The sequence below is a fragment of the Crinia signifera genome, chromosome 6 (assembly GCF_055691185.1).
Source record: "Crinia signifera chromosome 6, ASM5569118v1, whole genome shotgun sequence".
NCBI classification, from domain to species: Eukaryota; Metazoa; Chordata; class Amphibia; order Anura; family Myobatrachidae; genus Crinia; species Crinia signifera.
Genome location: NC_139222.1, coordinates 44,685,415 through 44,707,661, shown reverse-complemented (window position 1 = coordinate 44,707,661; position 22,247 = coordinate 44,685,415). Strand labels below are relative to the sequence as shown.

At 47.2% G+C, this 22,247-nt stretch overlaps 1 protein-coding gene and 1 long non-coding RNA gene across 2 annotated transcripts in view; one reads left to right on the top strand and one right to left on the bottom strand.

Moving 5' to 3' along the window:
- ERCC6 (ERCC excision repair 6, chromatin remodeling factor) overlaps positions 1-257 on the bottom strand; it is a 49,158-nt gene extending 48,901 nt beyond the window's left edge. Inside the window, exon 1 of the mRNA XM_083146092.1 lies at positions 146-257. The gene's annotated coding sequence lies outside the window, so the exon portion shown is untranslated. The remainder of the gene's footprint in view (positions 1-145) is intronic.
- Positions 258-971: 714 nt separating this feature from the next.
- Positions 972-22,247, top strand: part of LOC146006935 (uncharacterized) — a 28,604-nt gene continuing 7,328 nt past the window's right edge. The window contains exons 1-4 of the long non-coding RNA XR_014444133.1: positions 972-1,044; positions 2,223-2,417; positions 8,804-8,875; positions 10,054-10,248. This is a non-coding gene — a long non-coding RNA (uncharacterized LOC146006935). The remainder of the gene's footprint in view (positions 1,045-2,222; positions 2,418-8,803; positions 8,876-10,053; positions 10,249-22,247) is intronic.

The window sequence follows — 22,247 nt, the reverse complement described above, 5'->3', positions numbered from 1 at the left end:
AGAGCATATCCAGCCACTGTGGAGCTACAAGGCTCAGGTCTGCATGGCTGCTCGGATATATTTCCCCAGTAGCTGAGAAACTATACAGTGACCAATCATCTAATTCATGGCGACCCTGCTAATCGCTAGTTAAGCCACGTCTTACACTGCCCATACAGCAATGATGCTGCCCGCTCCGGTACCGGCACACAGTCTCCTCCGCTCCGACTTATACAATCAGTGATTTCCGGCAGTGACGCGACTAGCACGCAACGAACGTCACATACCGGAAGCAGATTTAGCAGAGAAGCAGCAGCGACCATTGCGGTAACTGGCAAAGTGGCATGAACCAGGGTTACTAGAATGGTATAAGGGCATTATCATAGTGGGGTAACTATATACAGTTAATAGAATTGGTATGATAGCGTTCCTGCTATCATGGTATATTCAACCTTGCTGGTTTCAGTATCAGTGAAGATCAGCAAGGATGTCTAAAGTTTCAAATGATTAAATATTTCACATAAAATTATACTTTTTTTTGGTATACTCTTATGTAACGCTGTTTTCCGCAATATGGTTGTGCAGTGCCTCCACCCCAAGTAGTGTCGGTTGTAATTAACACCAATCACCAATGCACTTATGGTTGGTGACTACTAGTTGGGTGAGCTTGGGGAATCACCCAAAAACTATATCAATGAAAGTGAACAATATAACAATTTATTTAAGACTTCTTACTACAATACATACGACAAGGTATATAATCTATTACAATGGGTTAGTAACAATGAGTGTTCTATCTATCTTTATCTAGAACACAACATACACAACTGTTATACTGTACTAGGTAATACTATTTTGCTTCAATTACTGTATGCTATTACTCCCTAGACTACTTATACATTACACTCTTTAGATTATTGCTCAATAATCCTAACTATATAAATATTCCTGTTCTTATACCTTAACTAACTCAGCACTTTATTTCCCTTAAAGGTAATCACCCAATTACCTCCCGTAACAAAGTCGGCACACAAGTCAATAGGATCAAGTTTGTTAAAACCAACGGTAAGTATTACGGTATTCCTCAGTTGGGTAGATACAGATGCAATTATCAGTCCTGGACTTCACGGGTTACTGCTTCCTCTCTCAGAGTACTAATTATATAGTGGCAGCTATTACAGCAGCAACAATGCTAGATTTCCTTCTGGCTATATCCTGTGGATGTAGTATTGAGAGAGCGTCCCCTGGCTCTTGGAGAACCGGGTTTAGCTCTATTAAGTACTTCACCACCGTTAAGCTGACTCGCTCCTTATCCTAGATCGTCTCTGTTCTCCTATATCTCTGGGTTCCGGTTTCTACCCCTGTTCTCTCGAGTATATGGTTATGACAGTATATACTTGCTGTAGACAGCTAATGACTATAATTAGCGGTCTCTTCTATAACTCCTACTTTTCTGATGACTTGACCGAGCGTCCCCAGGCTCTTGGAGAACCGGGTTTAGCTTGAGTAATGACAAATCTGTAGCCTAGACTTCCCCAGACTGTTCACTAGGTCAGCTCCTTTTTTGTTGTAAGGTAGCAGAGAGGTGTCCCCTGGTTTATACACCGGGTTTAACTCTCTCTGTATCAGTAGTATAGCTATGTACGATGATAGTTGAACAAATGGCTGTGAGGGACTACTTTCAATGACCTACAGTCTATGCCAGGCTCCAGGAGGCTGTACAAACAGTAATCAATAGGGATAAGGACTGCGGTCGCACAGGGATAATAAATTAGCATCAGTATAGTTTATAACACGGATGAACTGCCGTTCACTCTTTTCCTTAATATCTTTTGTTATACCGTGAATGTATGTCCCTCTAAGCTGACTTGGTGGTGCTAAGATGCATATAGGTACTTTCTATCCGTTCGCTGCTCTGTAACCAATTACTATCTGGAACTATGTATCCAACAATGCGCAGCCTGTGACCTCACAGGGGTAATTAGTCGTCTCAGATGCTGGTGACCAATACTCTCTTTAATGGCTCCTCCGAGCTAGGACACAGGGAAACTCCTCCTCCGCATTATCCCTACCAATATCCAATGCGCTGTCTGTCTATATGACAGCTGTCCCTATCCAGCGTAGGTAGCTGAGACATTATACAGCTTTAGGGGTTGGTCTGACCGAGTTACTGGGCTGGGCTAGTGGGCTGGTACAACCCTCACAACACTCACCCCTCGTTGATCTCCGTTTTCTTATTTCAGCGAGGGGCAGGGTATATACTCCCTCCCCTCCGCCTCTGATGACGAATCACCGCCCGGTAATGGAGGTGCCGCCTTCCCAATGACGCGGCGTCACACGATCACACCTCCCGAGCTGACGGCTCCACTGGCAATGTAGAAGATATCAGTGATCTCCGCTGTCGACGTGATGCCGTGGGATACCGCACCAGACCTCCGGTGAGTATACCCTGCACTCCGGCACCGCTGTCCGTCACCCTGTGCTGCGTAGCTCTGCCTCGTTTCTCCTCGTCCTTCTCCCGTGTACTCACAGCTTCCAGAAAGTTCTCTCCCCCCGCCTTTTATCCCCTCTCTCTCCGCTGGCAACTGTCTCCTTGGGGCACTCGCGCACCCCAACTTTATTTAACAATAACAGAGCATCCTACAGTCACGCTGTAGTCTCTCCCCTGGCCGCAGTGGAGATAGTATAGTCTGTCATAGTTTATATCAAGTGACAGGGTCCATTGTTGTAGAAATAGGGGATGTCCCACCAATATGTTCATATACAACGGAACTCATACTGTCAAAGCTGTCTTAATTAATGAACAACACTTTGGTATATATTGGTAAAATCACTTGCAGTATTTTCACCTTACTAAATCAGGGTATATACATATCTACATAGAAAGGGGTATTACATTTCTCCCCCTGGCGATCAAGTTGGCAATGTTGTTCACAAATGGCCACTTGATCTCCATTTACACTTAGTTGCCTATTGACTTATAACATTTGTAGCGCCTCACTGTATTCTATATAACCGCATTGTACAGCACTACTTCCATAATAAGGCCAGGAGTTTACAATGCCCGGATGCACTACTCTATTGACCACGGTGGGACACCCTAATTGGTCATAAGTCAACATTCTGGGCGGTCTACGTACTCGTGCTGGTAACGGATGTTCACTTGGATAATCACTGATAGCAGGTTCACTCCCCCAACTATCTTCGGGGCTCCCATAGGGCTCAGTGAATTCCGGTTCACCAGGTATTTCCCTGAGGGGTTCTACATCTGTCAACTGGTCAACATCCAAGTCCCACTGGAAGGCTGGTGCTGTATTTTCCGTTTGGTAGAAGTAACCCCTCTCGTGATCGACCTCATCTTCTCGAAATTCTTCGCTTACTGGACACTCAGAATAAGTAAATTTCTTTTTAGTGGGTAAAGAATCTGTGGCCGAGTCCTTATTCTCCTTAGGTTCACTAGAAGGAAACACAATGTCCTGTGTAATGGGCAATAAATGTTGACGATGGTAGGTAAGGATTGGTCCGGTATCATTCTCAGGGACAATCTGATACACCGGAAGGTCAGGCAACTTCTTTAACACTACATATGGGATGTCTTTCCATCGATTCACGAGTTTTTGCTTGCGAGGGCAACCCAGTCTCTTAAGAAGTACACGGTCTCCGGGTAGTAATACATGCTCTTTTACCTTTCGGTTATACAGGGTTTGATTCTTTTCATTTTGTTTTCGGGCAGAGTCTTGGGCTAACGAGTACGCCTTATTGAGTTCTTTTTTTAACTTATCAACGTACTTTGAATGAGAAGTGGCATTAACTGAATTAGGAGAAGTGCCCAGACTGATATCAATAGGTAGTCTTGCCTCTCGGCCAAACATGAGCAAATAGGGTGAATATCCAGTAGCTTCATTCCTGGTGCAGTTGTAGGCATGTACTAGATGACAAATGTACTTGTTCCAATGCGTCTTCTGTGTCGGGTCTAATGTACCCAACATATTCAGTAAAGTTCGGTTGAACCTTTCCGGCTGCGGATCTCCTTGTGGATGATAGGGAGTGGTCCTGGATTTCCTTATCCCACACAGTTCACACAACTCCTTGATGAGGTGACTTTCGAAATCGGGACCCCGATCCGTGTGTATGCGAGCAGGTAACCCATAATGCACGAAAAACTTTTCCCATAGAGTCTTTGCTACAGTGATTGACCTTTGATCTGGGGTGACAAAGGCTTGAGCATATCGGGTAAAATGGTCAGTTATCACCAGAATGTTACTATTTTTACCATTGGGACTCTCAAAGGAAAGGAAATCTACACAGACCAAGTCCATAGGCCCAGAACTTCGGATACTGACTAAATTTGCAGCATGCTGAGGTAAAGTCTTTCTTAGAATGCAGTTTCTACACTTACGGCAATACTCATCAATGTCCCGATTCATTAAAGGCCAATACACCCGTTCAGCTACTAATTGTTGCGTTTTGTCATATCCCAAATGTCCATGTTGGTCATGCAGGGCACACAACACCACCTGTCTTAGATCCGCGGGAAGTACTAACTGGTCTTTTGTACTACCATTGTGCTGGGTAGTTCTCCGATACAACAGTCTTTGTTTTATCACTAAATTTCTTCTTTGACGGCACAATATCTTATACCGTACAGTATCTGGAGATGTGCACCCTGGCTTGGAAGGGTGTTGTATTTGCTGTAACATAGGGCCTATCTCCAGGTCATCGTTCTGGGCTTTTCGTAACTGTTCCTGCGACCATTTAGGTAAGTATCTCATTTCTGCTGTTGTAATCCAACAATACATTAACGGTAAAGATTTTCCTGAAGCGCCTAATGCACTAACCCGTTCCGGCATTTGTTGGATACATTTCACTTGCTTACACAGCCCTCGTAGAGCCGGCGCTGGTACTTCAACCCAATCATCATTTTCACTAATATTGCTGGAATGTGGTACTCGCGATAATGCATCGGCATCGGTATTGTTGATCCCAGGCTTATATTTCAAATCAAAGGTGTAGTTGGACAGAGCTGCCAACCATCGATGCCCTGTGGCATCCAGTTTTGCCGTGGAGTTGATGTACGTAAGGGGATTGTTGTCTGTATGCACGGTGAAACGAACTCCGTATAAATAATCATGGAATTTTTCCACTACTGACCACTTTAGCGCCAGGAATTCCAATTTATGGACAGCATAGTTCTTTTCACTACTGGAAAGACTTCGACTAACATAAGCTATGGGTCGTAACACCTTATCGTGCCATTGATAAAGTACCCCTCCTATTCCATCCATGGAGGCATCTACATGAACTTCATAGGATAATTCGGGATTGGCATAGGCTAATACGGGTGAGTGTGTCAAATGATGCTTTAATTGTTGAAACGAGCTGTCACACTCTGCGGTCCAACGTTCTCCAAACTCTTCTTGTGGCTTATAATACTTTCCCAGGTTCTGCCGCGGTGTCCCTACCGGAGGATACCCTTTGGTAAGTTCGGTGAGTGGTCGAGCAATTTGAGAATATTGAGGGACAAAACGCCTGTAGTAACCACTGAATCCCAAGAATGAGCGTAACTCTTTCAAGGTGGTGGGTTTCGGCCATTCCTTCACGGCTGCGATCTTATCAGGGTCAGTGGATACTCCTTCCCTGCTGACTACATGGCCCAGATATTTGACAGTGGTCTGGCACAGTCTGCACTTGTCAATGGACAGCTTCAATCCCTTCTGATGTAGTCTGTTCAGCACTTTCATTAATCTCCGATTGTGTTCTTCTAAGGTCTTCCCGAACACTATGACATCATTGAGGTATACAAGTACTTCACGATAGCACATATCCCCAATTACTTTTTCCATCGTCCTTTGAAAAGTGGCGGGGGCCCCCTTTATACCTTGTGGCATTTTAAGAAACTCAAAGAATCCTATCGGACATATAAAGGCAGTCTTGGCACGATCATCCGGATGCATGGGTATTTGATAGTATCCTGACCGTAGGTCAAGCACCGAAAACCATTGGCTCCCTTGAAGGCAGTCCAACGCTTCTTCCACTTTTGGTACTGTGTACTGATCTTCAATAGTTCGATTATTCAGAGTTCGGTAGTCAATACACAATCTTATATCTCCGTTCTTTTTACGGGCGACCACAATGGGTGACGCGTAAGGACTTTGAGATTCAGCTATTACTTGATTCTCCAGGAGGAATTTTAAATGAAGGCGCACATCTTCGAAGTCTGCGGGAGCCAATCTTCTTGATCTCTCACGAAACGGGGTATCATCAGTCATTCGTATTCGGTGTTCCACCCCATTGGCGGTTCCCAAATCCCAATCGCTTAATGAATATACTGATTCAATTACTTTCATGTCCCGTATTAGTTGTTCTCGATCTTCATAGGAGATGTCGCTGCCCTCAAAACATTCCATTATTCGGGCGTTGAAGGCAGGAAGGTCAACCTCCTCAGGGATGAAGTGGGCAATATCCTTCGGAGATGCAAGGCAATTGAGAGATTGAGCCTCTTGCTCAGAAGACTGGGAGAGTATGTTATCTTGGTTTTGGCACCACTTAGACAATGTTTTGAATAGATGTGAATTAGTCCCCACAATTACAGACACCACCTCTTGTCCCGAGGGAGGATCCGGACATACGAGAGCTAGAAAGGGCAACGGGTTTTGATACTTGGCCGTATCGTCCATAAACTGAAGGTGAGTGGTCACATATCCCAAGTAGGGGTATTTTTGATTACTCAGTCCCCATATCACTAGTCCATCTATAGGGTTCAAGGGTATCTCCGCCATATGTTGATTGTACCAACCCTCGAAGATTATGGAAACTTGTGATCCACTGTCCAATAACACTCTACAATACTGTCCATTTATTAACGCGGGAACCATTGGGGCGTCTCCAACCAGTCCCTGGTGTATCAAACCAGACCACTGTGTGTTCCCCATTGAAGTTACATCTATAAGTTGGGAGTCGATGCGGGGTTCATCGGCGTCCCTTGTACATTTCCCGACGGTGTAGAATCCCGGGAGTCAGGATTAGGTCCTCGTCGGCTATATCTTCGTTGTGGGCATTCAAAACTACGATGGCCCATTTGACCACAACTGTAACAGGTATAGTTATAGTTCCCTCGGTCATCCAATCTTCGATTGTAACCTCTTCCCCGATTTATAGAGGCTCCAGTAGTCACTGGGTCAGTGGGAATCTGGAAGGCTATTAGTTAATCCAATTTCTTATTTTGCTCTTCCATAAGCTTGTATAACCGATCAGAGGCCAAAGGTGCTTCATTAGTTGGAATTACCACCTTGACTCTTTTGAGGGTCTTTTCTCTGTTTTCAATTTGCACTTCTTCCAATTTCACTTCTTTTATGAGCTCACTCAGAGTCGGTGCTTTGTCTTTGGATATAGTACACCTAAGCCGTTGGGCCACTGGGTTTGATGTCAACGCTCCCCGCAACACATACTTCAGTCGTTTCTCATCCATTTCTGCCCCCAGAATCCCTTTGTCTAATAATTTGTAAAGGATCTTATTTATGCGATAGATGAAATTAGTAAGTGTCTCATTAGGCTCTTGGTAGGTGTGGTTTAGTCTGGATAATAGATCTCCTACATCCTCTAATGTTCCGAATGAGTAGTCCAGGGCATCAAAATAATCCTTGAGCGTACAGTTACTATTACTCCTCCTGGTAGCTTGTATGATGCCCATGGCAGGCCCTCTAAGACTTTCTACAATGCGTTGTTTTTTTATATGCTCCGGACATCGCCACTCTTCCGAATGCTGTGTAGCCGTTTCCCTCCAAGCCTCATAATTTTCTTCTCCTGTCGGAACTGGTAACAACCCAGAAAATATACGTAATCGCCTATATCCACCTTCATAATGCCACCTTTCCATCTGGCTAACCACTCGATCCATCACTTTATCCACCGACGGTTCTGTGTCCGTTTCCCTAGTTACATCAGTATCTAAATGCAGACCAGTATGGGAGTCGTTACCCCTATCTCCATTTCCAGCCTGAGTAGCATAACTTTCCAGTTGTATCTCTCTCTGCTCCTCACCAGTACTTCCCGGCCAGATAATCTTCCACCTTTGAGTGGGTGATTGGGATGTTATAATCTGGGCCGGTATTAAGGTGGAATCCAATTTGTTAAGGTTAGTGATCAATACTGCACACACATCTCCTTCTTCACTTCTGGATTTTTTATCAATCAATTTGGGTCGACGTACTCCATACAGTTTATCGACTTCTTCCAGAATTTCGTCGTCAGACATATTGTCAAACTGTCCTGCCAGTGCAAAACTACAATCCACAAATAATCCATGGCGCTGCATCCACTCCTGAAGTTCTGAAGAAGTTAGGTGTTCCATTTTGGTTCGGTGGATCTCAGCAGTGCCTCCAGATGTAACGCTGTTTTCCGCAATATGGTTGTGCAGTGCCTCCACCCCAAGTAGTGTCGGTTGTAATTAACACCAATCACCAATGCACTTATGGTTGGTGACTACTAGTTGGGTGAGCTTGGGGAATCACCCAAAAACTATATCAATGAAAGTGAACAATATAACAATTTATTTAAGACTTCTTACTACAATACATACGACAAGGTATATAATCTATTACAATGGGTTAGTAACAATGAGTGTTCTATCTATCTTTATCTAGAACACAACATACACAACTGTTATACTGTACTAGGTAATACTATTTTGCTTCAATTACTGTATGCTATTACTCCCTAGACTACTTATACATTACACTCTTTAGATTATTGCGCAATAATCCTAACTATATAAATATTCCTGTTCTTATACCTTAACTAACTCAGCACTTTATTTCCCTTAAAGGTAATCACCCAATTACCTCCCGTAACAAAGTCGGCACACAAGTCAATAGGATCAAGTTTGTTAAAACCAACGGTAAGTATTACGGTATTCCTCAGTTGGGTAGATACAGATGCAATTATCAGTCCTGGACTTCACGGGTTACTGCTTCCTCTCTCAGAGTACTAATTATATAGTGGCAGCTATTACAGCAGCAACAATGCTAGATTTCCTTCTGGCTATATCCTGTGGATGTAGTATTGAGAGAGCGTCCCCTGGCTCTTGGAGAACCGGGTTTAGCTCTATTAAGTACTTCACCACCGTTAAGCTGACTCGCTCCTTATCCTAGATCGTCTCTGTTCTCCTATATCTCTGGGTTCCGGTTTCTACCCCTGTTCTCTCGAGTATATGGTTATGACAGTATATACTTGCTGTAGACAGCTAATGACTATAATTAGCGGTCTCTTCTATAACTCCTACTTTTCTGATGACTTGACCGAGCGTCCCCAGGCTCTTGGAGAACCGGGTTTAGCTTGAGTAATGACAAATCTGTAGCCTAGACTTCCCCAGACTGTTCACTAGGTCAGCTCCTTTTTTGTTGTAAGGTAGCAGAGAGGTGTCCCCTGGTTTATACACCGGGTTTAACTCTCTCTGTATCAGTAGTATAGCTATGTACGATGATAGTTGAACAAATGGCTGTGAGGGACTACTTTCAATGACCTACAGTCTATGCCAGGCTCCAGGAGGCTGTACAAACAGTAATCAATAGGGATAAGGACTGCGGTCGCACAGGGATAATAAATTAGCATCAGTATAGTTTATAACACGGATGAACTGCCGTTCACTCTTTTCCTTAATATCTTTTGTTATACCGTGAATGTATGTCCCTCTAAGCTGACTTGGTGGTGCTAAGATGCATATAGGTACTTTCTATCCGTTCGCTGCTCTGTAACCAATTACTATCTGGAACTATGTATCCAACAATGCGCAGCCTGTGACCTCACAGGGGTAATTAGTCGTCTCAGATGCTGGTGACCAATACTCTCTTTAATGGCTCCTCCGAGCTAGGACACAGGGAAACTCCTCCTCCGCATTATCCCTACCAATATCCAATGCGCTGTCTGTCTATATGACAGCTGTCCCTATCCAGCGTAGGTAGCTGAGACATTATACAGCTTTAGGGGTTGGTCTGACCGAGTTACTGGGCTGGGCTAGTGGGCTGGTACAACCCTCACAACACTCACCCCTCGTTGATCTCCGTTTTCTTATTTCAGCGAGGGGCAGGGTATATACTCCCTCCCCTCCGCCTCTGATGACGAATCACCGCCCGGTAATGGAGGTGCCGCCTTCCCAATGACGCGGCGTCACACGATCACACCTCCCGAGCTGACGGCTCCACTGGCAATGTAGAAGATATCAGTGATCTCCGCTGTCGACGTGATGCCGTGGGATACCGCACCAGACCTCCGGTGAGTATACCCTGCACTCCGGCACCGCTGTCCGTCACCCTGTGCTGCGTAGCTCTGCCTCGTTTCTCCTCGTCCTTCTCCCGTGTACTCACAGCTTCCAGAAAGTTCTCTCCCCCCGCCTTTTATCCCCTCTCTCTCCGCTGGCAACTGTCTCCTTGGGGCACTCGCGCACCCCAACTTTATTTAACAATAACAGAGCATCCTACAGTCACGCTGTAGTCTCTCCCCTGGCCGCAGTGGAGATAGTATAGTCTGTCATAGTTTATATCAAGTGACAGGTTCCATTGTTGTAGAAATAGGGGATGTCCCACCAATATGTTCATATACAACGGAACTCATACTGTCAAAGCTGTCTTAATTAATGAACAACACTTTGGTATATATTGGTATAATCACTTGCAGTATTTTCACCTTACTAAATCAGGGTATATACATATCTACATAGAAAGGGGTATTACATTTATGTGAAATATTAAAACATTTTCTATTGTACTGCACTCTCTAAGTTATTGCAAAATTAAACACTTGGTGCTTTTTAGTTATCCAGCTCCCTCTGGGCCAGATATACTAAGTTTGGAAAGTGATAAAATGGAGAGTAATAAACCACCAATCAGCTCCTACCTGCCATGTTAAGACTGTACGTTTCACCCATTGGGAGCTGCAAAAGGGACGTACTAAAAAGAAATGACAGTGGAATGACAGTCTGGTCAATGGGAGAAGATTTCATTTATATTAATATTTCTGAAATTATTACACCTATGAACTATATTTTTAGTACACATCTTGCTAATATATTATATTGCGCCTGATAATGTTGTTTTATTTAATGACTGAAGTTTGCCTGTAGTGCTACTTTGTTTAATAAAGTCGGTATTGTGCTTATTAATGATACATGCAGCTCTCTGCTTTTTCACCTTTGCAAAGCTTTTGTGCTCATTACAAGGATTAATTCATATCCCTTTCACACTAAAATTCCTGGTCTTTGAACACTGAAGTTTCCAGGGTCAGACCCAGATTCATACCCAATTACAGCACTTCGACCTGGGTCTGCACTATTTACACTGAACCTGGGTCAGCCTTGCTTTTTCTTGCGGATGTCATTAAAAATGGTCATCAGTGGCTCATTTTGGGGCTACAACCCCTTTATCAAGTATCCCTCCAGCCCCAATCCTCCCATGCAGCAGCACACAGCATCACCCATGTGCTGCCCCCTGCAGCAGCGGACATCTCTCTCTGTGCTTTCCCCTGTAACAGCAGCACCACTTCTTCCCCACACCCCCCTGCAGCAGCAGCACATCTCCCCCACTCCCCCCCCCTCCCCCGCATCAGCAGCAACACATCTCCCCCCTGCAGCGGCATGGTCCCTGAGGTAAATGGGAAGTCAGCGGCTGGGTCCCTGCGAACTAGTAGTGGCGCTACTAGTTCCCATCTGCCGCAGGGACCCCGGTGCTGTCTGCTTATCCACCACAGGGACCCCGCTGCCTCCCCAGTGCCTCATGGCCCCACCTTTGTGTGTGGCGCTCTCTTGTCTCCTCGCTGCCGATGGCTTCCGGAAAGCGCATGGAGGGTATACGGCCATCTTCTCTCCCTGCTGCCGCTGACTTCTGAGGTATGAAGAACTGCCGCTCGCCAATGTACCAACCCGTGCTGGGACCATTTACACTGGCCTCTACACGAGTCCTAGCTGTGTTCCACACAGGTCACGGGTTGACCCGGGTTGACCCAGGGCCGGTGCAAGGCACCGGAGCGCCCCAGGCGAGTCGGGCTGGGGGCGCCCCGGTGCCGGGGGGGGGGGGGGTGGGGGGGGGTGGGTGTGGGGTGGTACCTGTCGTTCGGCGCTGTCTATTTAAATCTGGCGGCGGAGGCAGCGGGGGTCCCTGCAGTCTATTAAAAATCACGAGCGCTATCCGCCGGGCTATGCGGAAGCGATTCTAGTGTGAAAACCCTGGCAGCACGCTGATTGGCTGAGATCAGCGTGCGCCGTGCTGCCAGAGTTTTCACACTAGAAGCGCTTCCGCATAGCCCGGCGGATAGCGCTCGTGATTTTTAATAGACTGCAGGGACCCCCGCTGCCTCCGCCGCCAGATTTAAATAGATAGCGCCGTAGCTAGGACAGGTACCCGGGCGGCATTTTCCGCCCTCCAGTGGCCGGCGCCCTAGGCAAATGCCTAGGTTTGCCTAGTGGTGGCGCCGGCCCTGGGTTGACCCCATTTACACTGCCGCTGATCCGGGTCTGACCTGCCACTGACCCGTTTTTTGCGGTGGTGTAAAAGTGGTATTAGTGAGCTATAGCTTGTTAACTATAACCTGTAGCAGGGAAGAGTTTGCTTTCTGCCTTGATATTATTTTTAACTTGTTTATAAAGAGTTTGTCAGTGTTTTTTGACTATGGGTACCTGCATCCCTTTGGGGTAGAAATTGTATAAGGTGACATTTCAGTATGAGACAAGCAAGTTACTGACTTTGCTTTCCCCTCCGGCACTGTATAGCGGGCTGTGATGATGACATTCAGCATGAAATGCGTCATTAGGTCTCCCTTTGTCTGCCCACTGTTTTGTAAGTAGTCACGGGGGATACAGGGGATTTGCCCACCTTTTCTCGGGGCCATGTAATTTTCCAGAGCCTCCAGGCCATTCCGGGAGGGTACACAAGTATGGTATGTGTACAGGGCGTGTTCATTATATGTTTTGCGCTAGCACTGGCACAAATGTGTCATTAGAATGTTTAAGAAGTTGTGATTTGCATACTAGTGCAACCGGTTGTATTGTGGTAAAACTGATACTTTAGCATTTTATTTTGATTAAAGTGTATTGATGTCAAAGTGCCTAATACTTGCCTAATCTTCCAGAATGGCCAGGAGGCACTGGGTCACCCATAAAAGTAGGAACCCTATGAAAGCCCTCCCCCTTGTCTACTCCCAGAGAGTTGGCAAGCATGCGTCAATACGTTTGTGTGGAAAACTGAAATTCAGTGTGAACATGTGTTAACAGGGCTGATTAAGTCCCATGCCCTCAGAATTGTTGTAGTGTGGTGTTGTGGTGTAGTAAATACATATTTGCCGACTTTGTGGCTGCCCTCTCAGTGTGGCAAGGGGGCGGGGCCATTGGGTTTGGGATCGTTTGGTCTACAGCAAGTTGGTCGACAAACATTAGGTCGACATGGTTCTAGGTTGACATGGGTCAAGGTCGACATGGGGCTAGGTCAACATGGGTTTAGGTCGACAGGTCAATAGGTCGACACAAGCAATAGGTCGACAGGGTCTAGGTCGACAGTCAAAAGGTTGACATGGGGTTTTTCACTGTTTTTTTACCTGAATATCTACACAGTCTACATGGACACAGTTTCCAATGCACTGCATCCCCTCGTGCTTCAAACACAGTGCCTTGCTGCGCTCGGCACACTATTTTAGTCTCCCACCACGCCCTAGTGGATGGTAGGGCCTGAAATACCGCCTGTCGGCACATGTCGACTCAAAAGGACAGTGAAAAACCCCATGTTGACATTTTGACTGTCGACCTAATGCTTGTGTCGACTGAATGCTTGTGTCAACCTAAACCCATGTCGACCTATCCCCATGTCGACCTTGACCCATGTCGACCTATCCCCATGTCGACCCAATGCTTGTCGACCAACTTGCTGTAGACCCAATGACCGTATCCCGGGCCATTGCCGGGAGCAAAAAGGGGGAGGTTTGGGGGTGGAGCCATGGACGGGCTGCCCTATTGGGGGGGGTGTCTAGAATGATTGCATCATTTTAGCCCCTCCCCCCTGCTGTGCAATGCCGGTATTTCAGGCATTGCACTGCAGGGGTGGAGCTAAAATGCAGAGATCGCTTCATTTGACCCTCGGACCCCCCATCGCGGGAGATGGAGGTAAATAGTGTTGGGAAGATTTACTGCTATATATAGTGGATTAACGGACAGCAGTTGCAGTGTCGGACTGGTGCATGAAGGGCCTGTATTTAAGAGGTGTAGTAGCCAGCCACTGAGGTTTTGTCTAACCATCTGAGAGTGCATCTTATCTGGGTTTTTTTTTAAAGTGCCTTTCAAATAAAAGTCAGTTTCAAATTTAACGTTGATCCCAACTAGCACAATACTAGCATAATCTTTATCACAGCATGTGTGCTTCTTGCAAAGGTTAGAGGGTTGCCCAATATGTCTTTCTAAAGGTCCATACACACTGGGCGATTATGCCCAGTGTGTTTGGACAGCGATGATCGCTATCATCGCTGGGGGGGAAAGCCGCTCAGTGCATACACACGGATCGGCTGTCCCCCTGCCCGGCCTCGACAGCAGGGGGTGGTAATACCAGCAGATGAGCTTCTTTCCGGGTGATGATGCGGGAGAGGGCATCACCGCTCATCGCCGGGCCATACACACTGGGCAGCTTTGAGCTGAAAGCCGTTCAAACTAGCTGTTTTGAGCAGCTTTCAGCTCAAAGTCGCCCAGTGTGTATGGGCCTTAAATGTACCAAGTTGACTGCCATAGTAATTGAGGATGGTCCTGCAGTAAACCAGGAACCTACTGTACTATTGTTTTTTCCTTGCTTTAACCAGGAACATTATTTATTAAAAGTTTCTTATATAGCACATACATATTCCACAGCGCTTTACAGAGAATATTCAGACATTCACATCAGCCCATGCCCCACATGTACATTCTATATTCCTTACCACATGTACATGCAGACATTCTAGGGTTAATTTTGTTAGGAGCCAATTAACCTTCCAGTATATTTTTGGATTGTGGGAGGAAACCAGTGCACTCGGAGTAAACCCACGCAAGTTCCCATAATGGATAGCTCCCAACTTTTTTAAAGTAAAAACCTCCTGCACGGAAAGGGGGTGTGGCGTATGTAAATGATGTCCCAGTTTATGCAAATTAGGGCAGCGCCCCCGTCAAGGGCCGGTCCTGTTTCCCAAAATACAGGGGGACAAAATGAGTAGGGGTCCCCCGTATTTCAAGAACCAGCACCAGGCCCAACCAGCCAGCAGGGTAATGCCATAGCCGGTGGGAGACCTTTTATACAAGTCCCCCCCGGCCAAAGCATTCATCCCCCTGACCGGTCAGCATGGGCAAGGGTCCTGGGGGAGTCAGGACCCCCCCAAAGAAGGCCCCCCCCCCCCTCCAGAACTTACCTGCCCATGCTGAAGCCCGGGGCTGTCCTCGATGCCCCTGGGTGGTCGGCATCTAGCTGATACTTGTGTAAAAAAAAAGATGATAAACTATTATCTAATACCGTGGAACTATGAATCCCAGCAAGCCTTCCCCGCATGCTGGGACTTGGAGAACCACAAGTCCCAGCATGCGGGGCATTAAAGGGCCCGCTGGCACTTGTAGTTCCACAGTAAAATAAATAGTTAAATAAACACACTGACACCCATTTAAAATAAAACTTTAATACATACAAAGCCCACACATACTGATACTTACCTATCTTGAGCCCGTCGGTAGGTCCCTGGGTCCGGTCTGGTGGCTTGGTTCCGGGGCTGGTCCAGGGCTCCAGGGCTGAAGAGTCCGGGGTCCTGGATCTGAAGAAATCCATGGGGACCTGTGGAAGGAAATCCTACTCACCCAGGTCCTCTGGTGAAGATCCCGACATCTTCTCCATCTTCTCCGTCTCCGCCGCATCAGCCGCCAGTACACGATGGACTTTGAGAGGCTCAGAGATGTTTCATCTTCCACGCCTCTCATCCAAATGATTCTGTTGGCCGCCTAGCGGCCAATCAGGAGTCGAATTTCTCGCCCCCTGATTGGCCACTAGGCGGCCAATAGAATCATTTGGATGAGAGGCGCAGAAGATGAAACATCTCTGCGCCTCTCAAAGCCCATCATGTACCGGCGGCTGATGCGGCGGAGATGGCGGAGACGGAGAAGATGGAGAATATGTCGGGATCTTCGCTAGAGGACCTGGGTGAGTAGGATTTCCTTCCACAGGTCCCCATGGATTTCTTTGGATCCAGGACCCCGGACTCTTCAGCCCTGGAGCCCCGGACCAGCCCTGGAACCAAGGACCCAGACCGGACCCAGGGACCTACCGACGGGCTCAAGCAAGGGCGTAACTACCATAGGTGCAGGGGGTGCAGCTGCTATGGGGCCGAGAGGGGCCCATTTTGCTTGTCAAAGTATCATGTTCTATATACATTTTTTAGAATTAGTTGATGAATAGGGGCCCTTACAAACTTTTGCTATGGGGCCCACATGTATCTAGTTACGCCACTGGGCTCAAGATAGGTAAGTATCAGTATGTGTGGGCTTTGTATGTATAAAAGTTTTATTTTAAATGGGTGTCAGTGTGTTTATTTAACTATTTCTTTTACTGTGAAACTACAAGTGCCAGCGGGCCCTTTAATGCCCCGCATGCTGGGACTTGTGGTTCTCCAAGTCCCAGCATGCTGGGGAGGCTTGCTGGGACTCATAGTTCCACGGTATTAGATAATAGTTTATCATCTTTTTTTTTACACAAGTATCAGCTCGATGCCGACCGCCCAGGGGCATCGAGGACAGCCCCGGGCTTCAGCATGGGCAGGTAAGTTCTGGAGGGGGGGGACCCCTTCTTTGGGGGGGTCCCCACTCCCCCAGGACCCCTGCCCATGCTGACCGGTCAGGGGGATGAATGCTTTGGCCTGACTTGTATAAAAAGTCTCCCCCCGGCTGTGGCATTACCCTGCTGGCTGGTTGGGCCCGGTGCTGGTTCTTGAAATACGGGGGACCCCTACTCATTTTGTCCCTCGTATTTTGGGAACCAGGACCGGCCCTTGAGCCTGGTGCTGGTTTAATAAAATCCTGGGGATTTGTTTGCCAGTCAGAACCTGGTCTATTTTTTTGCCGATTTTTGCACATTTTTTGGGGGCGATTTCCAAATTCGCACCCCATTAAATTTGCGAATTGTATATTTTCCAATGGGAAAACATCTGGATGCGAATTGAGAAATCGCCACTTCAGAATGTGCGATTTTTGCCGCAGTTCGCATATCATTAAGTTGGCGATTTCGGAAAAACGTACGATTTTGCGCTAAAAATCGACAAAATCCTAAAATCACTACCTATTAAATGTCACCCTCTGTTTGCTATGTTGAAATATCTGAACCTTTTAATGGTCTGAGCCAACCACCAATACCGAGTGGAAAAAGAAACTTTTAATAAACGTTTGAAATTTATGGATTTTACTTTATTTACTTTAGAAAGTTTAAGAATTACTTGAAGGCTTGTTTGACCTAATCCTTAAGGTCACCTTAAAGGGCGCCATTTTACAATGGTTTCCCACATCCTATCCATCCCCCATCCAACAGGGTAATTTGTATCTATCTATATATATATATATATACTAGGTGATTCATCGCGCCCTACGGGCGCTCTTCACACCGTCGTAAGGGGCTGCGCCCCCTTAATTTGTGAACGTTTGTATATGAGAAATATGGTTAGAATTGTATGAAAGATGCCCTGTATTGCAACTTAGGTGTCCGCGAATCGCGGGAGGGGGGGTCGCGGAGGGTGCCGCGAATTGCAGGAGGGGGGGTCGCGGGGGGTGCCGCGAATTGCAGGAGGGGGGGTTGTGGGGGGGTGGATGCTGCGAATCGCGGGAGGGGAGGGATTGCAGAGAATCGCGGGAGGGGGGTCGCGGGGTGGGTTGCCGCAAATCGCGGGAGGGGGGTTACGGGGGCGGGGGTTGCGGCGAATCATGGTAGGGGGGGTCGCGGGGGGGTGGGGGTGGGGGGGTGTGACGCGAATCACCACAAGAAAAAATCAACACAGAAAGGTCAACACATGTAAATGTTGACATAAGTGTGGCACTTCATTGGTGTCCATGTCGACACATGAGAATGAATATGAAAACATTCAAAAAATGAAAAAAAAAAACTTCAAAAACTCATGTCAACCTTTTTCATTCTCGACCATAGCCATGTCAGTGTTTTCCATGTGCAATTTAATTCTGGAGCTGCCGCGAATCGCGGGGGGGTGCAGCGAATTGCGGGAGGGGGGGGTCGCGGGGGTGGGTCCCGCGAATCGCGGGAGGGGGGGTTACGGGGTGGGGGTTGCGGCGAATCATGGGAGGGGGGGTCGCGGGGGTGTGCCGTGAATCACGGGAGGGGGGGTCACGGGGTGGGGTGCCGAGAATCGCGGGGAGGTGTGTGTGTGTGTGTGCCATGAATCGCGGGAGTGGGGGTTGTGGGGGGGTGGGGGGGTGGGGTGGGGGGGGGGGTGTGACGCAAATCGCCACAAGAAAAAATCAACACAGAAAGGTCAACACATGTAAATGTTGACATAAGTGTGGCACTTCATTGGTGTCCATGTCGACACATGAGAATGAATATGAAAATATTCAAAAAATGAAAAAAAAAACTTCAAAAACTCATGTCAACCTTTTTCATTGTCGACCATAGCCATGTCAGTGTTTTCCATGTGCAATTTAATTCTGGAGCTGCCGCGAATCACGGGGGGTGCCGCGAATTGCGGGAGGGTGGGGTCGCGGGGTTGGGTGCCGCGAATCGCGGGAGGGCGGGGTTCACAGGGGTTCTGGTGGGGGTTTGCCGCGAATTGCGGGAGGTGGGGGGTCACGGGGGGTGCCACGAATCGCGGGAGGGGGGGTTGCGGGGGGGTGTGACGCGAATCGCCACAAGAAAAAATCAACACAGAAAGGTCAACACATGTAAATGTTGACATAAGTGTGCCACTTCATTGGTGTCCATGTTGACACATGACAATGAATATGAAAACATTCAAAAAATGAAATAAATCTTCAAAAACTCATGTCAACCTTTTTCATTGTCGACCATAGCCGTGCCAGTGTTTTGCATGTGCCATTTAATCATGGGGCTGCCGCGAATCGCGGGGGGTGCCGCGATTTGCGGGAGGGGGTTGCGGGGGGTGGGTGCCGCGAATCGCGGGAGAGCGGGGTTCATGGGGGTTCCGGTGGGGGGTTGCCGCGAATTGCGGGAGGGGGGGGGTCACGGGGGGTGCCGCGAATCGCGGGAGGGGGGGTTGCGGGGGGTGTGACGCGAATCGCCACAAGAAAAAAATCAACACAGAAAGGTCAACACATGTAAATGTTGACATAAGTGTGGCACTTCATTGGTGTCCATGTCGACACATGAGAATGAATATGAAAATATTAAAAAAATGACAAAAAAACTTCAAAAACTCATGTCAACCTTTTTCATTGTCGACCACAGCCGTGCCAGTGTTTTCCATGTGCAATTTAATTCTGGAGCTGCCGCGAATCACGGGGGGGTGCCGCGAATTGCGGGAGGGGGGGTCGCGGGGGTGGGTGCCGCGAATCGCGGGAGGGCGGGGTTCACAGGGGTTCCGGTGGGGGGTTGCCGCGAATTGCGGGAGGTGGGGGGTCACGGGGGGTGCCGCGAATCGCGGGAGGGGGGGTTGCGGGGGGGTGTGACGCGAATCGCCACAAGAAAAAACCAACACAGAAAGGTCGACACATGTAAATGTTGACATAAGTGTGCCACTTCATTGGTGTCCATGTCGACACATGACAATGAATATGAAAAAATTAAAAAAATTAAAAATAAATCTTCAAAAACTCACGTCAACCTTTTTCATTGTCGACCATAGCCATGTCAGTGTTTTGCATGTGCCATTTAATCCTGGGGCTGCTGCGAATTGCGGGGGGGGGGGGGTGCCGCGAATCGCGGGAGGGGGGTCGCAGGGGGGGTGCCGCCAATCGTGCAAGGGGGGGGTCGCGGGGGGGTTCTTTTTGCCGCGAATCGCGGGAGGGAGGTCGCTGGGGTGTGTGTTTTTTCCACGATTCGCAGGAGGGGGGGGGTCGCGGGTGGTGGTTATGCCGCGAATTGCGGGAGGGGTCGTGGGGGGGATCTTTTTGCAGCGAATCGCGGGAGGGGGGGTCGCGGGGATGTTTTTGCTGCAAATCGCGGTAGGGGGGGTCACGGGGGAGCGGGTGTTTTTGCCGCGAATCGCGGGAGGCTCGCGGGGGGGGGGAGAGGTTTTGCCGCAAATCGCGGGAGGGGGGCGCTCACCTGGTGGCTGTGGAGTAGCAGTGCTGGGCAACATGGGAAGGCAGTGGGTGTCTGGCACTGTCTGTGGGCTCACTGGGCTGGTTCTCTGTCACATACCTCCCAACATGACCCTCTCCAGGAGGGACACAATGCTCTGTTTCTAGACTTCCCCTTAATGTATTTGCCATCACCTGTTTTAAACAGGTTAATTTCTCAGAAAGGTGTTCAGCACAGATGAAGGCAATCACACATTAAGAGGAAAGTCCAGGAACAGAGCGTTATAGACACAGACACCCACTTTGAGTGACAGATGTAGCCAAATATATAGGAGATATATATATATATATATATATATATATATATATATATCTTGTACCATATCTGGCCTTTTGGCATTGTAATTATCTTGCACCCGCACATACTCAAATAAATGATAATGTTTACACACATTTTTCAATGAACATAAAATTAAAATAAAGTGAAAAATCACTTAAAATACTAGTGTCTTCTGTTTGTGTAAATCATTTTTCTTAGTTTGAACAATACAAGGAAGTCTGGATATAATGTATTCTTAGCTAATTTATTACCCATTATCAATCTCCTGTGCAATATTCTTGAAAGAGTAAATGGCACTAACTGTGCTGTAATGCAATACTCTGGTAGCGATAGTGATAACTGTATTAATATAAATATGACAGCTACAGTGAGTATGTACAACTCCTGCAGTGTGGGCATTGAAAATTATATTCCAAGCTCCACGCTGCATTAAACATTGAACAGCTGGATATTTGTAGACATGCTACTTGTGGATATTAGATGGCAATGGGATGTTGATTTGTAATGTCTGTGCATGCAGGGTATGTATTCCACTTGGACCCACTACATGCCCATGGCAGAGAGAGTGCAGCTGCAGGTTTAAAGTTGGCAGACAGCCGGTGATGTATCCTGTGCTAGAAATATGGATAACAGCTCAGTGAAAGCCGATGCCCCAGCCACAGACTGGTAATTAAAAGATGTGAGCCTCAATCTCACTCTGAGAATAAGAGGGGATCACAACAGCTGCTGCTGCCTGGCCTTCTAAAGGCAGAAAAGCCTTGCCAGGGGAAGAAGCGTCTCCCTCGGGCACTTAAAATTTACAGAGCAGATGTGCAGCATCTTTATGAAAGAGAGGGGGGACAGTGATGTGAGAGTGAGTGTAAATGCAAAGTTTTATCTATTAGTCAATCTATATCATCAAAAAAATAAAACAAAGATGTCTCATCAAAACATTTATTCTTAAAAATTGGTATATTAGCTGTCTTAAACTGAATGGTGTACAGCATACAATTTTATGTACTGTTAGAATGACCGCAGTGCCAGGGGTGGCCAGACTTTTGTAGCCCGGGATCTAGTTTTTATACACTTACTTACCGGGGATCTACTGACGTCTCCTCAGAGCCAACCCTAGGCATAGCCAAGCAAGGCAAATGTCTAGGCATTTGGAAACCCTAGGGGCATACAAGCCTGCGGACAGTAACAGAGCCTGTAGCTGCTGATGAATCTAGCGACTCATTATACTACGCCAGGCCAGCTCCCTTCAGCGTTGGACAGGGTTTGCTCTCTGCTGGCCAGTGGACCAAGCCCAGCACACTTTTTCCTTTAGCCGTAATTGCTGCCTTCACCTATCTACCGTGCTCTGTCCTGGACGAAGAACCAGTCTGCAGCCCATTCTTCTCAGTCAGCCAATACCTTCTTTCTCCCCACTTTGCTCTGTACAAGTCCGGAGCTACCGATAGATTGCGATCGACATTTTCACGGCATTTTCAGACACATCTGCCTTTCACACTAGACAAAAAAATTTAAAGATCTCTCTCAGAAGGGCCCTCCCAATAATTGTAACTATTGACTATGAAGTCAATGAACTGCATGATGGTAATCGACAAAAAAAAAGAAGAAGCTGCGCTCTGAGGAAATAACCAATGGCTACACAGCGTGCTGGATAATTAGTTTATATCTTTGATAAATTTAATATGACACTATAAACATGATTAA